This window comes from Talpa occidentalis, unplaced genomic scaffold (genome assembly GCF_014898055.3).
Source record: "Talpa occidentalis isolate TD23 unplaced genomic scaffold, MPIMG_talOcc4v2.1 talOcc4.5, whole genome shotgun sequence".
In the NCBI taxonomy this organism is placed as follows: Eukaryota; Metazoa; Chordata; class Mammalia; order Eulipotyphla; family Talpidae; genus Talpa; species Talpa occidentalis.
The window spans coordinates 111,131,311-111,155,192 of record NW_023604861.1 but is presented as its reverse complement, the minus strand read 5'-3'; the positions used below and the strand labels follow the sequence as shown (position 1 = coordinate 111,155,192).

The 23,882-nt window shown below is 50.2% G+C and overlaps 1 long non-coding RNA gene and 1 pseudogene across 2 annotated transcripts in view; one reads left to right on the top strand and one right to left on the bottom strand.

Annotated features, from left to right (window-relative positions):
- Window positions 1–7,075: 7,075 nt before the first annotated feature.
- LOC119258650 (COMM domain-containing protein 1-like) lies at window positions 7,076–7,469 on the bottom strand (annotated as a pseudogene).
- A 6,924-nt stretch (window positions 7,470–14,393) lies between these two features.
- The window catches only part of LOC119259333 (uncharacterized), a 36,284-nt gene continuing 26,795 nt past the window's right edge, over window positions 14,394–23,882 (top strand). For both annotated transcript variants that reach the window (XR_005128433.2, XR_008549070.1), the window contains exon 1: window positions 14,394–14,654. This is a non-coding gene — a long non-coding RNA (uncharacterized LOC119259333). The remainder of the gene's footprint in view (window positions 14,655–23,882) is intronic.

Sequence of the window (23,882 nt, the reverse complement as noted above, 5' to 3'; positions counted from 1 at the left end):
CATAGGAATCCCCACTTCTTCCACCTCTTGTTCCCTACCCTCCCACACCACTAGAATGTAGGTACAGAGCCTGCAGTTTCTCACTCAAAGTGCCTGACGCTGAGGCTCAGACCAAAGAACTGACTTGTGTTGTAGCCGGAAAATAGATTCAGGTGAGAAGGGACAAGGGATGTCAAATACTGTGAGAAGTTATAAAAAAAAATGTTTCTCCCGGGAAACCTGCTGGAATACATCGGATATTTTCATCAGTACTTGGTTTCTGCATTGACCTGTGAGGAGCGAGGTGGGATTACATGATCTTTCATTTGACAGCCTCTACAGGCCACGAACAGCTCAAGGACATTGTGATGAAGCCAGTGGGCTCAGCCAGAGACACATTTCATGTGATCCACAGGAGCCTGCGTGTCTTCCAGGTGAGAGAGCTGCTGAGAGGCATTAGTGCTGCTCAAGGACAGTGCAAAAGTGGAGCCCTGCCTGGTGTCCTGCCGGCCCTGAGTCTGGCTCTGACAAGAAGAATAGAAAAGCGCCCCACTGAATGCACTTTCTTGTCGAGGCTCATGTGTGCTGGGTCCTTCAGGAGCTTCCATGAAGTCTTGAAATTCAACTAGGGACACTTTGGAACCTCACGTGGGTTTCAGTGGAGCCTAATTGTCCAGATCAGTTGGGGCCACGGGCCTACAATGACCCCTTCTCAGCCCATTTCTCCATGGGCTCAGTGTGCAAGGTGAGAAGAGAAACCGCACTCCCAGCTGAACTCAGTGTCCTTCAGAAGTTGTCCACTCAGTGCTGGAGATGGCTGCCCCTGTCCCCTGCTTGCTAAAGGAGGTGGGCCTGCAGTTCTCATTAGGAGAGCCTGGGGTGGGTAGGTGGAAGCCAAGGGGAGTGACCTGGCACAATTGAGGTCAGGACAGAGAAGAGATCACAATCCTTTCTGTTTATGTGTCTTTACGTGTCCTACCTACTTCACCAGCTTTGTCTGCAGCAGCTGAGGTTCAGGGGAGCTGACCCAGCTGGCAGGTGAAGTTGAGCTGAGCTGAACTGGAAAGGCAGATCCTACCCTCTCAAAATTCCCTGGGATGAGGCCTCCTTTCTGTGCACAGATTGGGTTTGTTTTCCTCAAAACTGCTTCTGGCAACTGAGGAAGAGAAATGTTTATTTGTGGACAGATTCTTGTCATCAGATACTGGAATGCAAATCTAAAGTTCTCCTCTGGCCCCAGATGCAACACTCCCTTGGGTGTCCCCACAAAGCTCCTTACTCCAGCCAGCCCCTGGGTGGCCTCTCCAACTCTGCTTCTCCCTCCCTCTCTTCCTCTCTGCTCTTATCCCACCTCCCCCACTTCCTGGACTTGCTGGAGCCTCCCCAAAGGGGATTTCTAGAATAACCCTCCACCATCCAGACCTTTCACACTTACCTAACTGTACATCACCTGGTACTGACGCCCATTCTCCACTCGTGTTGCTCTAGGTCCTTGCCCCTGAATAGATGCCAATACTATGAAGGAGAGACTTACCATTCTTCGGAGTCTCTCAGTTTACAGAGCTCTGTATAGAATAGGTGCTCAATAAATACTCCTTGAATGAATGGCTGAAAGACTGTATTAACATATCTCAAGATTACTTTTTAAAAGTTTATGTCAAAACGGTTGCATGCACTCCACTCATACCTTGTATTTTGTTACTGAGAAATTCAGACCCCCTCTTTGACTCCAGGCTTTGAGTGCTGAGGTTGGTGAAGAGCCCTGACTAAGAATAAGGATATTAGGACCATGTCCCAGCCTTGTCACCGATTTGTGTGATCTAGAACAAGTCATCACCTTTCTGTATTTCCCACCTACTCTCACAGTGTTGCGAGCAGAAACCGTGACAATTTTGAAAGAGCCTTGGTGAATGCTGAATCAGTGGAGACAATTGTGATTGGAAGGTGCTCAAGAGGGATTCATTCAGCAAACTTTTATTGATAATCTCCTCTTCATCAGCTACTAGGAATGCAAATATAAAAGTGCTTTAGAGCTTGCCCTTGGAAGCTGGGGAGAGATTCAAATACTAATGATGGGATAAGTGTTATCGAGAAGAGCCAGCAACATGGGAGAATGAGAGAAGAACGCGTCAGAGGGGGTAAGAAGGAACAGCATTCGAAGAGACAGTGAAGAAGTCATCATATGCCACCAGGAAGAAAGGGGGATAGGCCGTAGCGAACAGTGCATTCCTGACAGTGGGCTGAAGCTGAAGGTGTAGACAAGGAGCAATGAATGGGGCCTTCCAGCTACAACAGCAAAGATCAGGGCGCTGAGGCAGTGGGAGGAGGCCATGAGTTAGCTCCACTCCTAAATGGGGGTTGGGGGGTGTGAGCTGGCAGATTGGGAGTTAAGTATATGGGAGTGGGGCTTCAGAACTCCTGTGAGACTCTGGCCGGGCACAGATGTCGGTGTTATCTGGACATACGAGATAAGCAGGGAGTGCATGCAGAATAAATGAAGCAAAGTCCGTCTTCTGCACTTACCTGACTATTAGTTTGCCTAGATGAACAGAAGATCAGGATCTGATCCTTGCAGGCTTGAAGAGCTCCAAAGACATAGATAGCTGGGAGGGGACCGAGGAACTTGAGGGTAGGGCGTTCGAAGGTGGCCCAGGGCCAAGTTATTTTCCTACTTCTCAAATATTCAAACTCTCCTCCCCTTCTGACTTGCACTTGCTTCCCTCTGTGTGAAGTGTTGTTACTACCTGACCTTCCAGGCCCCAGCTTCGATGCCACTCCCCAGAAGCCTTCCTCCCTGTGGGTCCTCAGCACTACTCCCCTTTCTCTATCATGGTGTCCCATGACCCCTCTCACAACACTCAACACAGTTTGTCTTTGTTGACTTTTCTTGTCTCTCCCCATTAAAGTGTGTGTTCTGTGAGGTGCCTGACACAGTGTCGGGCACATGATAAGTGCTGAATAAGTGAATAGATGACCTGGCTGTCAGCCCGGCTTGAAGAGCTTAGACCATTGCCCCAGCGTTAAAGGAGGGGTCAAGAAACTGAGGTCATGCTCCCCATTGGTCTTAAAGATATGTCACATCAAATTTCACAGCTACAAAGAAAATCAGCTGCAGAGTCCTCAAGTACAGAGATCAGGTTCTAAACCCTAAATCCTAACGAGCCAAAATGGATATTCCAGCGTGGACCTGGTCCCAAATACGGCCTGGTCAAGGGACATCCAGATGCACCCTAAGGACTCCCAAGGGGCCACAACCAGCACAGAGAATGGAAGGACCAGGCTTCAATGGGCAAAAGCTGCCATCTCCTTACTTAGCAATACACATGTCTTTTTAAATAACAGATTTAAATAAGTAATGCAAACTGTGAAAATCTGTGGTTAAAAATGAAAGGGGAGGGTGGGAATAAAGAATGTAACAGATGGCTGCCGTGCCTCCCTCTGTGACAGGTGGGGTAGACTCATCTGCATGAACACATCTCGAAAGGTCTTTTTTACTGGCACATTAACTGGCATGTGCAGAATGAGCCCGCACATTCACACGGCGCAGCCAAACCAGAGCAGCTCTGAGGAGTTGCTCAGCCTTGGCTCTGCCTCACCTATGGCCGGGGTTGCCCCTCACCAAAGGAGGAAGAGAGAAAAAGACTTACCTGGTGAATGCACTGGAGCTCCAACTGAAGGCGGGGAAGGAAGACCTGCTTGGTGTGGCCGGTAGGCAGTATGTGCACACGCGCGTGCACACACACACACACACAGAGGCATGTGAGCCACCTCCTGCATCCACTCAGCCTGCTCCACCTGCACCAACTCTCTGATAACCAGGACTTGGGGGCCTTAGGAATAGCCCGTATTAATAAGTCCCTGTGAGAAAATCTTGTGCCCCCATTCAGATTTTTTAAAGATTTATTTATGCATACAAGAGCTGGGGTGCAGTCCAGAGATGCAGGGGGTGAGAGGATTTACCAGAGACAGAGTGGGGAGCAGAACAGGAAGACTGACTGAAATACACTGCTGAGGGGAGCAGCAGGCGAGTCAGGAGAGGTCTGCGGCGCCATATGGGTATCTCCCTGGCCGGGGGTTGAACTCGTGCCGCAGTGGCTGCAGATTTCTTCATAGTATTGATGCTTAATCCCTTGCACCACCAGGGAGGCCTGCCCCCCCAGGCAGATTTTGCGCAACTGGGAGGTGCAGAGACCCACAGAAGTCCTTCAGCAAACTCCATGGCCAGTCTCAGGCCACCCTTCCCCAAGATGCTTCCATGGTCAGGGCCAGCATCCTCACTTCCCAACATAGTCACCAGTTCGGGGCCAGACTCCATGGCATTTCAGCCTCCTGTAGTTCCCACTGTGCATTGCGGGCTGGCCTCCTCCCTCCTCGCCTGCAATTGTGCAGCGCCTGCATTTGTGAGCACTGAAGGCTGAGCCCTGGATGCTCATGCATAAGTCCACAGGGTGTCCCAAGCCCGAGGTGGGGTGGCTGGGGCTCTCTCCTAGGAGGCTCGTCGTCGTCTCAGGATGCCTGCCATTTACCAAGCAAGTGGCAAGCAGAGAACTGCACTGAACACATGTTAAAGCCTTATAACCATATTAAATCAGAACCATATTAAATCCTATAACCACCCTATGAGCATGTCATCATCATCAATCCTCATTGGCACACGAGAAACCTAGGACACAAACTCAAGGTCATTGACCAAGGTCATAGAGCTAGTCATGGTGGGCCAGGCACAAACCTGGCAGTCCATGCCACACTTTGTGTCCCACAGCACCACCAGCACCTGTGCCAGGCCCAGGCCCAGGTGGGAGGCTGCCTGTTGGTGGAAGTGCTCTGGGCCAAATCATTCCTCTCTCTGATGCCCAGAGTTCTCAGAAGTGATGTGGGGTTTATAATAGAAACAACTTCATTGAGTAATGGGGAGGATTAAATACATGCAATAGGCTTAGAGCAGTGCCTGACACGGACACATTCCATAAATATGAGCCTTTGTCATTATTTTTAATATTATGGTGATTCTGACTGGACCATTCCAACCTGTCTGACCCCCAGTCTCTTCCCCAAGAGATTTGTGTGTTTATTTCCAATATGAACTCTCTTTTAAACTTATCCCTCCAGCTCACGCTTCCACCTTCTCTGTTTCCCCTCCTTCCGACCCCAACATGCTGTTGAATCTCTTTGATTCATTTGAATGCTCAGAGTCCCCAGATCCCTGAATGTGACAGATTGAGGGGGTGGGGGTGAAGGTGGAGAATGGAGGCGCTTGTGTAATAGGACATAAATAAACTTGCACATGCTTCTCTTTTCTCATTGCAGATTTTAGCCCATCACGGGGCAATTTTTGCTTTGTCTTCTCTTGAATCCGTGGGAAGATGTTTTATTCATGCATGTCTCCCGGCATGCAGCGCAGTAGGTGGTCGCCATGTGCTGGTGCATTCGGTGCTGTTTGGGCTAACATTTATGCCAGGCATTGTCCTAAGAACTTCACACACACCAACTCAGTGGGACCATCTCAAAATCCCTTCACCTGGCAGATAATAAGCTCTGGAATGTCTGGTCGATCAGGAAACGTGTTCAGTTTCTCACCTCTTAGTGGTCACAGTTTTAAATCTCCAGCGCCAGTTTTGTGGCTTGCTAGCATCCCCTGAGGTCTGGTATCACTTGCGCAGCAATGAAGGAGGGGCTGCCAGCACAAAATTTCACCAGGTGAATGGCAGGGCCCAGGTGACAGTGACAAAGGTGAGCACACACCTAGAGAGGCGTTGATGTTTTTCTACAGCGTCTGATTGAGCAGCTTCAAGAAATTTCTATCAGGTCATCTAAACACATCTCCCTCAGAACTCTGGAAAGGCTTTCCTCTAGGCAACTAAATCCTAATAAGCTAAAGTGGATATTCCCCAAGTAGCCCTCTGCAAGCTGCAAATCAGAGAGACTGTGCCATAGCCAGACCTGGTGCAAAGCTCGTGTCATTGTTAATTGAGCAAATTCTTTACACTGTCTGAGCCGAAGCTTAGTCATGGGTGGAGCAGAGCAACAGTGCTCCCCACGGGGCCTCAGTGGGGTAGGCTGACCTTTAGTGGGTGCCTGCCTCACTCCAACAGCCCACTGAGCACAGGCCACGAGGAAAGAATTTTGAGGATGAGAGACTTGGGACAGAAAGGAAGGCTCCTTTTAGGGTATGTCAGGCCCCGGGAGGTGCAGGGGGTGGGTGGATGCTGGGAAAGGAGGGAGCTGTTTACTGGCACAGTCAACAAACAAGGATGGAAACTATAAAGGCAGCATTGTGCTAAGTGCTGCGGAAGTGAAGAGGAATTTTTATTTATAAGCTATGCCCCCACTTACTTCCAAAGAGAATTTGAAGGTGACTCACAATGAAAATCACATATGCAGCAAGATCACTAAAATAGAAAATGAGATCCATGGAAATGAAGAAAGAAAACCAGACTTTGGGATCCCCACGCACAAAGGGCTGAGTGCCTCCCGCCATTGAATCCAGCAACCCTATTTTACAGAGGAGCAGGCCTGGGGCAAGCGGAGCGACAGGCCACCAGGCACAGCAGACAGTACCCCAGGATACTCTAAAGAACCCATGAAAATGTTTTAATATTTCTTTTAAAATCAGAGGGGAACACCTTTAGGTGAAAGAAAACATTTCCATCTATAATATGAATATATTCTTTGTATCAATATAAACAGTAATATCCTTTTTAATGGAGGGAGGGGCCCACTCTTGAAATAGTGTCTACGGCCCCCAAAAGTCATAGTGCAGGCCTGGCCACCAACTGCAGCCTGCCGAACTCTACTCCTGCGCTCTTTCCCCACCTAAGCCGGAACATTTAATGTCATTGAGTCCAACACAGAGGTCAGCTCTGAAAGGCAAAGGAGACTGAGACAGGCGAGATAAATCTGTTTCACAAAAAGGATGTGTAATGGGCACATGCACCCATTTTACAGTGCAGCTATAGGGGGAAATGTAGTTTTCTCTCTTCCATTTTTTTTTAATTTGATGATTTTATACTAACTGGGGTTATAAAACTTTAGTAGCTTAAAAAAAACAGATCGGTGGGAAGGGACCATGAACATGTTACCTTCAGTAATTCCATCGTCAGCCAGGCTGGTGGCTGCTGATACTTTCTTCTACCTCTGAAAGTTTCTTCTGTGCTTGGGTGGCCCTGGCCTCATCAGATGCCAAACACAGAAACTCAGACTCCTATCTGCTCCCCCCAATTCCAGCTCCATTGTGGCAACAGGCGTGTGTGTTTGAGCAGCATGCCTTGCCTGTGATTTGCCACCAACTCTCCAGCTCAGGTCTCAAGTCCACGGTCCCAGCAGCTCTGGTTCTTGAGTCTTTCTGGGCTTTTTGTCTGATGGTTCTGCGAGAATTTAGAAATGTAAACAGCTTGGTCAGATGCGATTCCACCTTGCTTTTTGGTTGGAGCCATCAAGAATGCCCCCAGATGGCTGAAATCCTTATCTGCAGATGCCCTGGACTTAAGCATCCCCCCTCACCTTCGCCAGAAAGGGGCGGAACTCTGGGGCGGCACTTCCTGGTAGAACTGGCAGGCCTGCAGCTCCCTGGTGATGCCAGCCTGCTCAGGAGCTGTCTCCTGCTCCCCTACCTACCCTTCCTGCTGCGCACCTTGCAATTGTGTGAGTGCTTCTCCTGGACTTGTCTCACCCACGTGTCTGGATAGGGGCTCTCCTAGACAGACACTCCCTGTCGCCTTCATAGCGCGTTCTCTGGACGCTTCAGAACCTCTCGACATGCCAGGTTGTGTCTGGTGGGGAACGTGGAGGAGGCAATAATGGTTTCTACCGTCTTAACCTGATTCACCTGTTCTCTCTCGATTTCTCACAATCTAGCAGAATAGGAGGAACAGGCTTTCCCCTCTACACGCATAAAGTGTGGTACTTGCTTACCAAACTTAAAAATAAAGTACAAGCTTAAACTATGTGAAATGGCTGATACTCAACCATTTTTGTCTTATAAGATTGGCAGTCCCCAACAGTTCATCCTAATGTTTTTCAGGGTACACATACAGATAGTAAAATTATAAAGGAAGGCAAGATAATGCTGAATGGAAAAGTCAAGATATTGTCACCTCTGGGGACAAAGAGGGAGATTTGATTGGGACAGGTTGGGGCAGGGGGTCTGCACAGGTACTGGAAATGTTCTAGTCATCTCTTGACCTCATGGATGGTTTCAAAACTAGTTGCTTTATAGCTCTTCTTTAAACAATAAATTGTATGCATTTAGGAAAGATGTTTTAAAGGAAAATAAGAAAAATGTACATACCAAATCTGCTGCCTATCTGTGGCTGGATAATAGGAGTGGGATGCCTCCTGCTGGAAGCCAAGGTGCCCACATTGTGGATTACCTGTGACAGTTGCATAGGACAATAGATTGGCCTTTTTCCCCAGATAAAAATTGATAATGCTGCTATTATTCTACTTATAATGAAATAATTATGTATTTTCCCAATAGAGAGGGTAAGCTCCTTGAAGGCAAAGATTGAGACATTTTCATGGTTGACCCCGTAAAGCAGACGCACTTAAATACACCATTAAAAGTCCACTGAAGAGATGGACTCTAGACGGAGACATGGATGGATGGATGGATGGATGGATGGATGGATGGATGGATGGACGGATGGACAGACAGATGGATGAAAAGATAGAGATTGCAGGTCTTTGGACATTGGGTTTTTGTTTTGTTTGTTTTGTTTTGTTTTTTTTTTTTCAGGAAAAAGTGAAGATATTTTAAAGGCAAACAAGGTGAATAATAGACTAGCTTTATAAGTATGGTATTAACAGAGACGGAAGTATATTTAAAGATTTAGTGACTGGTATTTTGCTTGCTGTCTTTTCTAAATTGGTGTCTTTTTCTTGAAGTAACACTGGTTCATAGCATTACACAGTGTGCACGCTGCCTTTGGAATACTCAGTTCGGTGCTGCCTAAAGGTGCTTCTCAGAGGGCAGCGACTTCCCTGAGCACCTCCAGGGGCCTCACTCCCTTTGTGTCTTAGGTAAATGGCGCCCCCACAGTGGTGCAGTGAGGAGGTTGGGAAACTGTTGTTGCTGGGGAGACTGTGGAGAAACAGACACAGTGAGGGCCCAGAAAGGGGGTGTCAGGAGTCACCCCAAGTGTGGGATGTCCTTGATATGCCCTCCCTGCCCCTTCAGTCTTGGAGGGGGCGCGCAGATGACGTGGTTTGAGGAGCCATGTCATTCTTCCTCGCTCTCTCGCCTTCCTTTTCCTTCCTTCTTGCCTGCTAGTCTCCCTCCCTCCTTCCCGCCTTGTCTCGCTCTACCTCTCAGTTCTTTTGTCTTCCACTTTCCTATCTTTGCGTCTCTTTCTGTCCCCCTGCCTCTCTCCGTCCCTGTCCCTTCGCAGCCCTCCTTCCCAGCCTCCGCGCTCGCCAGTCTTCAGTCTCCTATTTATATCTCCGACTGCTGGTCAGATAGACCAGCGGTAAAAAAATAAATAAATAAATAAATAATATTTTAGTTAGCGTCTTCTCCCCAGGAGACCAGCTCTGCTGTGGTTTTTAGGAGGCTGAATTCCCTGTAGGTCCTTCACCCCATGTGCTCCTACCCTCTCCCCCGCAGTCTACAGACCCCTGTGGGTAGCCTGGGGCCTGCTCTACCAGACCACAATGAGCCCCCTGGAGCTGGCCCAGGACCCCTTCCCAAAGTTGCAGCTCGGGACAGGATGGCACAGCACTGCTTTTACTTCTAAATGCATCCATCCTTAGCTCCAGAGCAAATGAGCCCCCTCCTTTCTGGACCCCATAATAGAAACATAGATTTTTGGCTGCCCTTCTTTTCACCTCAAAGAAGGGCTGCTTTTGCAATAAGGGGCATTAGAGGATTGTCGTCTGCCAGGAATGCATAGATGTTTTTCCTCCACAGTCTCTGCCCTCGGCTGATCTGGCCTGATTGACAGAGGAGATAAAGTATGGGATGGGGGGGTGAGGGGGGTGATAGGGGTCTGAAGGGGAGGCGAATGGGAGGGAGGAGAGAAGCAGAGGGAGAAAGAAAGATCAAGCTCTAGGATTTTAGAACTGGAGGAGATGGAAGACCATCCAGAACTGTACACACACACACACACACACACACACACACACACACACACACACACACACACACCCCACCCATTTTTCACTGGAGGAAACTGAGGCCTCCAAGAAGCAGTCTGCTCCTGGCCACACAGATAATTGGTGGAGTCTGAACTAGCAGGCAGGTCTCTCGACTCTGATCCCAGGCCAGCACTACCCCTCTGCCTAACTCAGGCAGAGAAAGTTTGACTATCTTGGCAGCAAAATGCAACCTCTTGATTTACGAGGAATTCAGAGATATCTTCCAGTTGACAGTCTTTGGAGAATTGCATAAGCCTACACTTTTGTGGGGGCAGCATTTAATGAAACGAACACGAGTGATTCGTTTTTCATTAAGGATGACATGCAGAAAGTCCATATCTAAGGATGAAAAATAGGTCCCATCCCAGGCCTCCATGGTCCCGTGGTTCCAGGGACACTGGTCTCAAGACAAAGGAAAGGGCAGCAGTGTCACCTTCCAGGCACTGTCCTGTTCGTCATCTCATGTGATTTCTCACAGGGACATGGACAGCTAGGTGCCGTTGCTCTGGTGTGAGGGATGAGAACACTGAGCCTCAGAGAGGGCAGGTAACAAGACCAAAGTCACCCAGCTGTTAAGTGACAGAGCCTAACATTCAATCCCAAGCCACTTTGGCTCAGTTTCACTAAGCTGTCCGAGCAGGAGTGAGGTCAGCCATGCAGGGTCTGGGGTCCAATTTGTGCAGATGCACTCGGAGCAGGGCCCACGCTGCAGACGCTCACTCCAGTTGGAGGCTCAGAAGACAGAGAAGCCCCGGGCCTGGCAAGGGAGCCCTGGGCTTTGGTGGTCAGCCAGGCCCAGCTGGGCAGCAGCCGAGCCCGTGAAGTCTAGGGAGCAGTTGGGCCAGGAAATTGATGCCCGGGAGACGCTACCCCCCTGCATTCCAACTCCCCAGCCTCAGAGCAACTTGGCATTGTATCAGGAAACCCAGTCAGGCCCCCACCTCAGATGCAGTGTGAGTGGGCCTGTCTGGGAGCCAGGCAGACCTGAGTGTGAATCCTGAGCTTACCGCTCATTAACTGTCAGAGCCTGAAAAAAAGTACCTCAATGCCCCCTTGAACCTCAGTATCCATGCCTATAATAGTTACAATACCTACCTCAGCATTGCCATGAAATTTGCAGATGATGTTACTATTAATAGCAGCTATTTAATCGTAATGACAATTACTATGTGGCAGCCACTGTGCCAAACCCTTTGCCTGAGTTAATGTTCCATACACCCTTCCAAAGCATGCCATTATTAGCTCCATTTTCCTCAGAGGAAACAGAAGCTCAGAGAAGTTATTTGCCAGCCCAGACCACACAGCTGACAAGTGACAAAGTCAGACTTTGAATCCAGATCTCCGTGCACCCCCAACCCACTAACGCAACTCTCCTATAAGCAAAGTACCACTCAACACTCAGTAGACATGCAAGGAATGGGCATAACAGTCCTTCCTTTCTCCTCCAAAAGCCCAAACTCACCCTGCCTCTGGGATTGGCTGTAAGACTTGCTTACAAGGAGTTTTCTGGAATCCAGGAGAAAGGGATTTGGGGGTGGGGATGGCAACTCCCATTCCATGACCCCCTCCATTCCCCAATTTTCCTTCCCTCTAGGGTTTGGCAAAAGCTCTGTCACTTGAGGCCTCTTGTGTTGCTGGAAATCATGTGAGTTTGTTTTGCAAAGAGGACCCAGTCGTTGCCCTCTGGATGCCTCTGTGGGAAGAGGACCTGGAGAATGAGGCCCAGGCCCTGCCAGTTCCCACTCTCCTACCAGCATGACCATAGCCAGGCCATGGCCATCGCATGCAACTTGGAGAATGAAATGAAACGTGAGATTTCTCTACTCTCAACAGATGGTGAGGTGTGCCTACCCACCTCTCCACAAAGGAGCTGGCTCTGCATGGACATTTCTCAGCCCTGGGGGACTCGCCTGGGGGCATCTGCACCTGGGCCTCTTGCAGCTTGCGGCAAACCCCATAGTAAGCAGGGCCCCCTGAGGCAGAGTCAGTGATGCAGAGGGCTGGCTCCTCAATCCAAGCCGCACTCACCTTAGAGTCATAGTAAGCTTCACCCAGTACCAACCTGAGCTGCGTGAGAGGTGCTTTAGCCTCTAGTCATTCAGATTTCGGGCTCCTCACACCACCTGCTTTTAAGAAAGGCTTCATTTTCCCATTTTTACACAGTGGAGTCTGGCTCGGGGAGGTGGAGCTGTTGGCTCAAGGTAAGGGAGGGTGGGTTAGAGGTGGTATAAGGGTGTGGCCTTCCAGCCCTGAGGCCAGCTCTGTCAGCCCCAGCCCAGGAAGTGTCCCTTTTGCAACACACTGAGAAGTTTCAGCCGAGTTGTCTGAGCTCTTCAGCCGTTCCCTGAGGAAGCTTTGTCTAAAAGGTTTTTCAGGATTACACTAAACCTGCCTCCCTGTCACTTCTACCCACAGCTCCTCAAAGTCCTAAAGTGTCCCCAATGACCCTGATTGGTCCCTATTCCTGCTCCTGGGGCTGCTAGGGGGTGGGTGCCCTTGAGGACCCAGCCTGTGCATCCCCGCCACAGGCACATTTCCTAGTATGCCCAAGCTCCATCGAATGGGGCTGATTATATCCACCTTGCAGGTGGTTAAATGGTTCAGTGAGAGAGGGTACAGAGCCCCCTCCCCAGTCCCCCATACAACACGATAAGCTCCCTGTCAGTGGTCATTCTTGTCACCACCATATCATAGAGGTCACCCAACCTTTCCAGCCTCAGCTTCTCGCCAACACAACAGGGATTGGAACACCTTCCTCCCTTCCTTCACCAATTAATCGAGGAATTCCAGTAACACCAATTGCCTGCCATAGGGGAGAGCAAGAGCAAGTTGGAGAGGGCTCCGTAAGCCCAAAGCTCAGTAAACCCGGCTGTGCTATAGGGTAGATGACTTAATCAGGCTTTTTATGCCACTAGCCTCTGTGGCTGGCACCTCTGGCCTTGATCCTGTTGATGCAGGAGGCACTTGAAAGCATGGGCACCGGGCAGGTGTGCCAGATTGTGGACACCTGGAGCATGGGTGTGGCCATGCATAAGTGTGCACACCTGAGCCTAAAAGCCAGGGATATAAGGGCGGCGTCGCTCAGAGCCAAGCTGCGGCTACAAGAAGACAAGTGGTGTGACTACAGAAGAGCCTGTTAGGGGAAAAGGGGGAAACCACGAGACAAATCCAGAGAGAGAGAGAAGGCCAGAGAGCCCAGAGAAAGCTTAAATATTTGGGGGAGGGGGCGGGCTGGGAGACTCGGTTGCTCGGCCTGTGCCACCCTCCTTGCTTGCCAGCCTCCCTGCCTGGCGTGTCTGTGTACCTGGTTGCCTGAGGGAGCATTAAGGCCTGAAAAATCCACGGAGGGCTCCGGAACTCTCTTTATGCTGCCAGAATCGATAGTGCTTGCTGGCACTAGATGTGCTCAATCCAGAAAGTTCCATCCCCTTGCCCAGGGCTTTCAGGTGTTTTTCTTCAAAAGCATCACCTCTGCACCCTAACTCCCATAAACTTTCCAAGCTACATTAAAAAAAAAAAGCGAGAAAGAAAAATCGTATCCTCTCTTTTTGGCCTCAGCATGTATTCTGGGCTCAGCTGGAATTTGGCCACCCTCAGTGTAGTAAGAGTGATTTAAACCCCACTTCAGGAGGGGTAAATGTCAAGACAGCCCTCGGGTTTCTGCAGATCCTCATGGGGATGTGTTTTCATGGTCTCCCCTAGGGGCTGGCTCCTGCTTTTGCTAAAATTTAGTTTGGGGTCACCCACAGCTATGGCTGCCTCGACCATGATTGCAGGGACCTTTTCAATCATTAACTTCCACACCAAAAACAAACAAAAAAACCCGCAGCGCTGGGGTGCGGATGGGTTTATGTGACAGCAACCCAAACCACTTGGAATTGCTGAGAGCTTCCCAGTCACTTCCGTGCACGCATCCTCTCCTGCCTGCTGCTCGTCTGCCTCGTCCACCCCGTTCTCTCTTCCTCCGTCCTCTGTGTCTCTACTGATACCAGCTGACGTTTCACACAGCAAATTACTTCTCTTTGTTCTCTTTCTTGTAACCCTGACTCCTGGCCCCTGCCCAGGCCTGCCCTTATTTATCAAGGTATCAAGGATAATTTTTCTAACAAGGATAATTTCCTACTGGCACGGAGACACATCAGCAGGAATGATGGAGGTTGCCAGTCTCCATTCTGATTGTCAGCATCTGTGCCATAACTTTTTTAAAAAGGTATATATTTTGAACACTTTCCCTGGTAGTAGCTGATAACAGAACATTTGTTTTTTTTCTCTTGCTCCAGCTGTCACCACTGATCACCGGGGTGCTCTCTTCAATGCTCCATTCTCGCTGACCTATAATAAGCCCAGAACAATTTTGAATTTATCACCTGCCACTCCAGCACCTCCCAACTCTCGTAGGAAAGAACTGAGGGAGCTGACTCCTGTATGGTGTGTGCCCCTCTGGGCTACACAGACCGCCTTCATTGGATAAGAGATTGGGCCCTCCAGGCCGGCAGCTGCGTTCTCCTTGAGCACTGCAAACACTGAAACAGAGCAGTAAGGAGGTAAGCACAGGCTGCACCCTTGGGAGCTGCCCGTCCCACCAGGGGAGATGAAGGAAACCCATTTCATGAATTGACACTGTCCCAACCCCTTCAGTGGCTCCTTGCTTGACGTGGCACGAAACAGAGTCCTTGCCGTAGCCTCTAATGGCAGCCCTTCCTCACCCCCGACTTCATTTCCCTGACACTCTCCTCTTGCTCACGGCTGCAGTCCTTCAGGTTAGGGTCGTCCATCGCCCTGACCTGCATTGTCCATGTTTCACACTGGGATCTTTTCCAGCTGCTCTGACCTCTGTGCTGTGCTTTGTACATTCCTGCCTCAGTCTCTGCACCAGCCACTCTGTCTGTCTGGAACACACACACACAAAGTATCTGCTTGGATCGCTGCAGCACCCCCTTGAAATCTGGGCTCATAGTCTTATCTTTTATCTGGCCACCTTATTTAATGCTGCAGCCCTCCTGCCTCCACCTTAATCCAGCATCTCAGATCCCCCTTACTTGCTTATTTTGTTCCCTTGGCACTCACCACTCTACCAGACTGTATCAATTACTTAGTCATTATGTTTGTTTTTATCACCTGAATTCCTCTGCTAGAAGGCGAGCTATATAAGGACTGGGCTTGTTTATTTTCTTCACTGAGGTATCCCCAACTCACACTGACCAGCACTTAGTAGGTTCTCAGTAAATATTTATTGAATATGTGGATTAACTGGCTGAGTCTATAAAATAGAGCTTTGGTGGTAACAAAGTCAGGGCCACAAAATTAGTCCAGGGAACAAATTTGACTCCCTTGAGCATTTTGAATGTAAATTGTACGCAAATGTGGATGACTGGCTGGGCTCAAAAACACAAGGTTCTTACCTACTTGGATGTCAGTATTTGACAGGTGTGGCCAGTGACTGAGTCACTCACTGTGCTGCATTTTGAACAACAGGGTCTGAGAGTCAGTCACAGCTTGGTGGCTGAGCAGAGCCTGCCTGGTTATGCTCCTTGTTAGGGGCAAGGGATGAGGGGCAGCATCCAACACTAAAGAGCATAGGGTAAGAACACAAATTCCCCAGCCAGGCCTTCAGACCACGGAGCCATCACTAACTAGTTGTGTGACCTTGGATGGGCACCACTCTGGGATGAGGCTATTGTGAAGATTAGCTGAGCTGATACTTGTGTTAGAAAGTGCCTGGTGCGTAACTGTGCACATGCAGACAGTTCCCCCGGGGTAAATAGTTGAGCTCTGGGCTTCCTCAGAGCCTGGACCTGAATTTACCCTTGACCACTTTGCAGTGCCTACCCCAGCATCTAGCTCAAGTTACTCCTTGGAAAATTAGCCCTCAGTGTATCCATTGCTTCTTTAAATGAGACACCAAAGGCCTTCATTTAAAATGCTGAAAAGCTCCTCTCCACATTCATTCATTGTTAGTTAATGAGCCTCAGGCTCACCCTCAGAGATGGCCCCTCCTCAGGCCTGTGTGGTCAGAGGCTGCCAACACCTGCCTGGACACAGTGTGGATGGGGACAGAGATGGCTGTCCCCCCTGGTCCTGCCCTCAGGGACCTCCCAGCTGAGGGTGTGTCTCAAAGACAAACAGCAGGAGGAAACAAGGTGCAGAAAGGGCCCCAGGAGGGCTAGGCCAAGCTGGGCTGCTGAACAGGAGGATGGGAGAGAAATGGGTGTGGAAGGGTCGGGAAGGGTTGAGGTGGAAATGGCTCAGTCAGGAAGTTCCAGTTAGAATTCAGGGGTGTAGACTCATCTAGTGGAAACCCAGGAGAAAGGGGCTCATGAAGCCAGAATTTGTCTCTTAAAATTTTTCAAATGTCTATTTTTCTTTATATTTTCTTTCCCTGAATAATCCTCAATGTCCGCAGGGTAGGAGAGGGAATTAAGCACGCCTTTCCTGAGCTCCTCATGCACACACCTGCTATGGACGTTCCCATGGGGACCTCACAAGTCCTCATGGCTCTGTTCTGGCACAGACGAGTCATCCTTCCTGTGAGTGGCCAAAGAGCTGGCAACCAATTATTCCAGCTTTGGGAGTAAAATCCAGCAATCAGCCCTTCTGCTTCCTCTCCCAAGGAGGCTGGCCTGGGAATTTCTTGGCCCATGGGGCTACTCTTGCCCTCTCTTCTGACTGCCCCGTTTGGGTGGGAGACAGAGGAAGCTAAAGGCAAACAGTGCAGCCAGGTGAGCCTGCCTGGCAGGCCTCAAGTGAGATGGGTAGATGGAGGCCTCTGGCCCTGTCTTAGAGAACAAAGCTGTCCAACACCAAGGAAGACACCAAAGCCCCGCTGGAGGGAGGGGCCAATCCTTGGGCTCTAGAGGACTCACGGGGTCTCCCTCTAACACCTACTCCCCAACACACACAGAGTGGCCCTCAGCTTGACCCAGGGCCAGGTGTGGGGGGAGGGGCGCTGATCATCCAGCAGTAACAACACAGATGACTGATCTCAGAGCTCTTTCTCCAGTTTGGTCCCTCAACAACTCATTAGAAGAGGTAGGTTGGCAAATTTTGTCCTGGTTTATAGGTGTGGAAACTGAGGCCCAGAGAGTTCATATGACTTCCAGGGCAGCACAGTGAATGAGGCTCAGGTACGGGAACTCTGGCTCCTAAACACTGGACTTTTCCACTGTGCTATGCCCACCTCTCTCTATGTCCACTCTGGCATGATTAACTGGGGGACAGCTGCAGAGGCACAGATGGGAACAAGTAAGCTCATCAAAGGGTGGCAAGGAAAGCAGTCGATTGATTGATGGATGGATGGATAGATGGGTAGAAGTATTGAGACCTCATCTCTCTGAGTCTCCATCAGGCTCTTGCACCTCTCTCCTAAATAATAAACCACTGGGGGACAAGTGGAGCAACCAGGCCAGCCCAGCTTATCCTCTCCGTTGCCTTCCCCTTCGGGGAACCCTTTGAATAGGAGGAGCCCGGATCTGTGCTGTAGTTCCCACCCAGGGCGAGGTTGAAACACTTATGGTTCCTATTTAAAGCCATACCTCATTCATCATTTCAGCACCAACCAACAATTAAACGTGATTCAATCAAGCACTGACAACTAATTTAAACCGGGCCTTGCACTTGGCCCTGTCACTGGCTATTTAAAACCCTATCCTGGCCTCTGGGGCCCTTCAAAACCAGGACTGTTTGTCCTGCCAAGAGCAAAGCCCCGCCTGCTGCGTCCCAGGACATATGTAGTGTGTAGGGTCTGTTTTAGCGTCTCTGTTCTCCTGTGACCCAGGGCCCTGGCTATCCCTGCCTGCCCAGCCCTGGGTTGCTCCCAGACAGGCCTAAGAGAGGGTTCTTTCAAGGGGTCAGGATGCCAGGAGGAGGGCACAAAGGGAAGAAAAGAAAATGCCAGAATCCCCTTAAGGGGACAAATGTCTGGTGTTTTGTTGGGTTTATTCAGGACACGCACAAATGAGGCCACCAGGGATTATGGACAGCATCAGAGCATGGGGTTGAGTCCTGCTTCTGCAATTGACTAGTCTTGTGACATTGGCTAGGTCTCTTGGCCTTTCTCAGCCTCGCTTTACTCACCAGTATAGTAGGAATACAAAAAGCTCTCCCCTGACCATCTCCCTGGGTATCTAAAAGATTCCTAATAAGCACTTGGAAAATGACAAATCCGAAGATACAGATGTTATGAGTGAAGCAAGCTTGAGTTTGTCCTGGATCTGGTGCTATGGGGGCAGCATGGGATGGTAATAGCCATGCCTGGCATATGCATGATTCTCGAGGATTCCAGGGACACGCCAAAGTTCACCAAGTACAGATTATGACACCTCCTGGGTGAGGACTCAGTCCAGATGGGTGTAATCAGGGAGGTCTTACTGGAAGTGGTGGACTAGAGCTGAGCATTAAGGGCTGGGCGAGACTCAACTAAGCCCAGAGTAGGAGGGAAGCCAAAGTAGGTACAGTCCCTAAAAGCTGGCAAAGTGTCCCCATAGCCGATTTACTATTTAATCCTCACAACCATCCCCATGTTACAGTGAGGCCACTGTATGGACAGCGTCAGAGGTATGATGCCACTAGAGAGATTAAGACAGCCAGGTACTGACTTGCAGCTCCTGGCTCCAGATGCCTGGTCCTATTCTGCCCAACCCACAGAAAAGAGTATAGCAGAGGTGGGAGTGGGGAAACTGAGAGAACAGGAAGGCCGAAGGCCACCCCGCCCCAGGCAGGCTCATTCTTCTAGGATGCCTAGTGCATATCCTCAAAGGAAAAGAAGTACAAAAGATGAAGTCTGGAGACTGAGAGGCTATGGCTAGATTGAGGAGGGGTGCTGGGTCTGTGCTGAGGAGCCTGGGGGCCTGGCACTCCCCCATCCTTGTCTTGGAGGGGAGTACGAGCTCTCCTGACGGGGGAGAAAGGGCCTTGGGTCTCCAGGTTTTCATGTGTGAGAGGAAACAATAACCTCTTCTCTGGGCCCCTGGGTGGGTGAGGAGCAGTGAGGTTATGTCTGAGGAGGGAAGGGGTAGGGACACAGGATGTGAGCAGGCTCCCAGGGGACTGAGGAGCAGGGCCTTGCAAGCAGCTGCTTCCCTCCCCAAAGTCCCCCTCTGCCTCCGCCCCTGTGTCCCCCCCTTCTCTAGGTTTTGGGCCATAGCCAGAACTGACTCTTCCAGGAATTTTCAGAGGCCTCACACACACAACCAGACTGCAAGCCCCTCAAGGGCAAGTCCACGGTGTTGAACTGTAGTGAAAAGTTCAGCTTTGGAGCAGGACAGTGACCTGAGGCAAACTCCAGTCCCGCTACTCACCAGCTGTGTGATTTTAAGCCTGTCTCTCAAACCTCTTTGAGATTCTCCTGTTCGGTAAAGCTAAAAATAGGGCCTATCTCATGAGGTCGTCATGAAAATTAAATGAGTTCATCAGAGTAAGTGCTTACTAAAAATATCTCCATTTGTTGTGCCCCAGAGGGCTGCACCGGTCCTGATATAGAGCAGGGACTCGCCCGAGACTGGTGCCAGTCAGGACAGCAGCACAGCTCAGGTGAGAGGAACTCTCCAGGCAGCAGCTATCTGGGGGGACTTCTTTCCTGTGAGGACTTGGGAACAGGGCAGTCCCCCACCTCAGTCTTGCCGAGGATCTCAGGCCCCCATTTTCTCAGCAAATCAGGGGCCTCCAGACCTTCCTAGGGTTTCCTTGGGGTCTTGGCCCCTGCCCCCAGGTGGTGGGACAAGGCACCCAGGGACAGAGTCACCCTCCTCTGGCTGCAGCTTGGCAGCCAAACGCTTGGGATGGACTCTGGCTACTGAAGGGAACAGCGGAGGACAGATCCCCTCATTGACGACCCGGCAGAAGATTAGAAAAGATGCCCCACATCTCTCTCAAGCTTTCTATGAAGGACAGTTTTTAAAATGTCTAATCTATCACAGATCCATACTTTTGTAAAATACAACCAAAAAAGGAATTGCTAGGGAAAAAAAGATCATCCATTTGGATACTGTGACCGTATCAAATTGCTCTAAAAATGCATATTTATTCTCAATGTTTAGGTTTATCTCATAGAACTGGTGCTCTGCAGCTTGTACTAGAGGACAAATCCACTGCGCTTGGAGCAGACACTGAATAGAGGCAGATGTCCTTTCTTTCCTCCTCCAATCTTACCTCTTCCTTGACTGGATGGGGAGGGGGTTCTGACACCCCTCACCATGTGGTTAGAACCCTCTCCCCATCTTCCCTGGTCATCTCATTTTTCTACGACAGTCCTGATTGTTTATATTCTGTTCGTGACAATGTGTTCTGACTACTTAAAATACTGCCCTACAAAGCTGAGTATAAATTCTGCATTTGTTGCAAAGGAAGATGAGCAGAAGTGGGCCCTGGGGCAGCAACGCCCTCCCAGGGGCTGAGTGTGGACAGGGCGCCTGTCTCATTGGACATGAGCACTAGCTTCCACTTGTAACTAGAACAGCAGTTTTTTTCTTTGGAGCACCTAAAATTTGCCAGAGCCTGAACTTCATAAGCAATGACAATGCCGCAAGGTAGATGTTATTTTGCCTGATTTCAAATGAGGCATCTTGGCTTGGGAGTTCCTAGAAGGAGCACTGCGGGTGTGACGCAGCCTCAGAGGGTGTTTAAACAGCGCTCCAGATGCCGCTCGGCTGACTGGCTTCAGGGCAGCCTGAGTGGCTTTTTTACAAATATACGCTTTCTGGCCCTAGATCCTAGATTCCAAGGACAGAATTCTAGTCTGATGCAGGAAGCCTGGGTGATCCCCAGGGTCCCAAAGATTCTGAGATTCAGACACCAACTTGCCAAGACCTGGAGTCAAGTGGCCACCACAAAGAGCCGCTGTGTTTTAGCCCTTAAAAGTGAAGAATTTGTAACCACATGTTAAGAGAACAAAGCAGGTAACACATGTGTATATATGTATGTGTCTACACACTCACACAAAAAAGTACACGTTAAAAAAATTAGAAGGAAAAATGCAAAATGTTGACTTCATTGATCTCCATATGAAGGGATAACAAGTGATTTAATTTTCTCTACACTTTTATGCAGAGCACATGTTACCTTTATAGACAGAAAAGCAACGGGCACTGTTTGCAAAAGAGAGTCTCCCTGCCGCTGCACCACCCCAACTAAACCATTCTGGGTTTAGTCAGAAAGTGCTGGCATTTTGTTTTCTTCTCCTCTTCTGAGGGCAGGAAATACCTATCCCCCTGGGTTTCCTGTTGGAGATGGAGAAAAATTCTGGTTGAAGACTCACGACAGGTATAAAAGCACAGAACTGGAGAGGCCCTTTGTGAGCGGCGCCTGCGTCTGTCCACAGTCTTGCCTCTCTCCACCCGCTGCTGTGGGAGCCACTTCTGCAAGTACCACTGTTCCTTTGCCTCACCTTGGCCTTTGCTCTCCTTAAACCTGGAAGCCTCATCCCTATCACCCGCCCCCTCACTTAACAAGCATCTTCAACCATCATCTTAGCTGTCTGTGTTCTATGAAGAGCTTCCCTGGCCCCCCAAACTGTGTGCAACCCCTCTTGAACACCCTTTCCCTCCCTTATTTTCTGGTTCACAGTACTGTAATTGTGGCTGTAATTGTGGCTTTCCAAATGGCCTTTAAGTTCCGTGAGGGTTGGGGCTCTGTTTTCCCAGCCTGGCACATAGTAAGTACCAAACAAATATTAACTGAATAAATGAAGGAACCCTGCCTTTGAGATCCTGATTGCCGGGTGTCACCCTGGGCAGTACTGGGTATCTGCCTCTCCCAGAGACCCTTGGAGGAAAATTAACCCAAATAGTTTTTTCTGCATAACGTTGTTATGGCTAATGCCGAGCAATCGGCCAAACCGCCTCCTGTACCCACTGCAGAGGCTGGCAGGGGAAGGTCAGCTTCCTCTTGACAGCTTGCCCAGAGGTTCTGCCAGATACGGGACTCTGTATGGGGTGGTGGTGAGCCGACCCATCAGATAACTTGTTGGAAGAGGATCATTGCCCTGAAGTGTTGCCCTGAATTGTTGTCCTGGATTTCACTCAGACTTTCCAGGCTGAGCCCCCATCCACCTTCCTGTACCTCGGGATGGAAGGCATGTGCATCTGTCTTTACCGTGAGTCATAGCAGAGGATGACAGCCGTGCTGTGTCTCTCTCTCTGGCTGCTCATTGGCTACCCTTTTGGCCGCTCCTGTAGGGGCTCCTCCTTCTCGAGCCTGGCGAGTAGGGTTGAGGGGTTGGGGTGCTGCTGTCTGTGTCAGGGTGCTGGCCCAGGTGGCCTTGCACAGGGTGTGATCTGATGCCCATGAGGCCAAGAAGGCACATTTGCAATTGGTTGATATGTTTAGGGTCCTGCCAGTCTGTCTGCCCAGTCTCCGCCTGCCGGGGAGTGGGGGAATAGGAAAATGTGACTGCCCCTGCTTCACACGGTGCATCTTGGGACAGGGGGAGGGAAGCATTTGGCACACAGGCTCACTTTGGAGGGTGGAATGAGCTGCACAAGGGAGACTGGGAGAAAAACAGGAAAATGTTGCTGATGCTGCAGAAAATGCTGGGAGCAGGGGTCCAGAGAGGGCGGGTAGGGGGGTAGGGGGTGCCTTCCAGGGTGTGGGGGGAATCGACCCATGCTTGTTGCAGTCAGCGACCTTCCTGGGCAGCCCTCAGTGAGTTGGGAATTATGCCAGGTTCCTCTTGTCCCCACCCGCCACCTTCCCCTCCCCCTCTTCAGGGAACCAGTGCCCTCATCCTTCTGGAAGCCACATGTTCAGATTTAAATATTCTCGGTCCCCATCAGACCATGTGTCACTGTGCCGTGTTCCCCAGAGCCTCCTGTCCAGCACAGTGGCTGACACACTCACCCACACCAAGGAGCGGAGGTAACTGGGACAGAGCATGAGGAATTGGGGGCAAGATTTCAAGGTGTAATTCTACCAAGAAATGAATCTCTTAGACTGGCATGGGCCAGCCAGTCAGGGACACGGAGTACAGGCTCCACTCAGAGGTAGCCGCCCTCTCCGCCCACGCAAGTTGTTTCTCCCACCCTGTCTCTCTCTGACCTGGTTGGCACACTTCTGTCCCATCTGTCTCTCTCTGACCTTCCCTCTCACTCATCATCTTGGGCTTTGTAACCCACTTTGCAGTCATCTTATGAAGAAGAAAAAAGAAACAGCACTGGTTGGCTTTCATCAGCGTGATGAAACCCTGGGGGGTCCCCAAGCACAGCTGTGGGGTCTGCCTGCTGCCTGCTGCCACCCTCACTCCACCACCATGGCCTGTGCAAGCAGACCCCCAAGCCCATCTCGCCTGGCTCCTCTCTCAGGCCAGAGCACCATGCATGCACTGAAGGCACAGCCATGCCTGGGGAGAGAGTGGGACCCCACAGGGCCCACCTTTCACAGCCCAGCTCATGACCCACCTCCACCTGAAGGGCCACCATTACTGTTAAGAACAAGCCTCCCTAGAATCCACAGTGCACTTGGAATCCTCACCGTGGAGTTTAGCTCTTGTGGCAGATCCAGCTGTTTGTCCCTCTACAGTCACGTTCCCCTTCTGCCCCAGGAGTAGAACTGCTGAATTTGAGTGGGGCATGTAGGTGAAAGATTGTATTTCCCAGTCTCCATGTGGCTAGATGTAGGCAGGTTCTAGTCAATGAGATAGAAGCAGAATGTCGTATATGACTTTTGGAAGTATTCATAAAAGGAGGGGTGTCCTCTCTAACTCCTGCCAACTGGAATGTGAATATGATGTCTGGAGCTCCAGCAGCCATTTGGGATGGCAGAGTAGCATGACTAATAGAACT